The sequence below is a fragment of the Wasmannia auropunctata genome, unplaced genomic scaffold (assembly GCF_000956235.1).
Source record: "Wasmannia auropunctata unplaced genomic scaffold, wasmannia.A_1.0 LD265153.1, whole genome shotgun sequence".
Taxonomy (NCBI): Eukaryota; Metazoa; Arthropoda; class Insecta; order Hymenoptera; family Formicidae; genus Wasmannia; species Wasmannia auropunctata.
In genome coordinates this window covers 1-698 of record NW_012097737.1, presented here as the reverse complement: position 1 = coordinate 698, position 698 = coordinate 1, and the positions used below count along the sequence as shown (strand labels likewise).

Below are 698 nucleotides of genomic sequence, written 5' to 3'. Positions count from 1 at the left end.
TATTGATACTCGATATATTGCAGCGCTATGGAAATGTGTTACGATACAAATACACATATTTTATGAGAAGATACACGCGTGTGTATATATCAGCAATGTGGAGAAAAAATCTTACCTCTTTCCTCTCAAGAATCGAACTCAGATTGGCTTTGTTCACGTTGACCAAGAGCGTGCAATGATGATAAGCATTCGGTTTTCCCAACTTCGCAGCTGTTCCAGATATCTAATGGCATTGTAATTAAAAAAATATATTATATACCTTGGAAATATTAAAAATCTGTCTGCAGTTTTAAAAAAGTCTCGAAGCAAAATACAATTTCGCAATTGATCGCTATAAAATCTATTTTTTTTACTACACGCTCGTTACATCATTCGTGTCGAAATGTTCCTCGCGTCAATTACATAACATATCGATCGCATAAATTATATCACATATGATTATCAGACTAATTAATACTTGATTTCGAATTACTGGACGTAAGTGAAATAAATTTTTCTTTTTGTGTAAATACGTTGCATTAAAAAAGTACCTTGCAGTCTCCATTGATCAGAATGTCATCGCGTTCGTTGATCACGCTCTTCAGGCCCCACTGGCGAAACAAGGCGTTCGTGATGATGTTGAGATTGTACTTCCGATTGTACCGCTCACGCGGAGTGAAGAACGTCAGGTTGAGATTGCCGTTGTCGTGGTAAACGGT

The 698-nt window shown here is 36.8% G+C and overlaps 1 long non-coding RNA gene across 1 annotated transcript; it reads right to left on the bottom strand.

Annotated features, from left to right (window-relative positions):
* Positions 1-127: 127 nt before the first annotated feature.
* Positions 128-691, bottom strand: LOC105462362. Its single transcript, XR_976049.1, has 2 exons — positions 531-691; positions 128-223 (listed from the first exon to the last, which is right to left on the bottom strand). It is a non-coding gene; the product is annotated as an uncharacterized LOC105462362 (long non-coding RNA).
* Between the last annotated feature and the right edge of the window lie 7 nt (positions 692-698).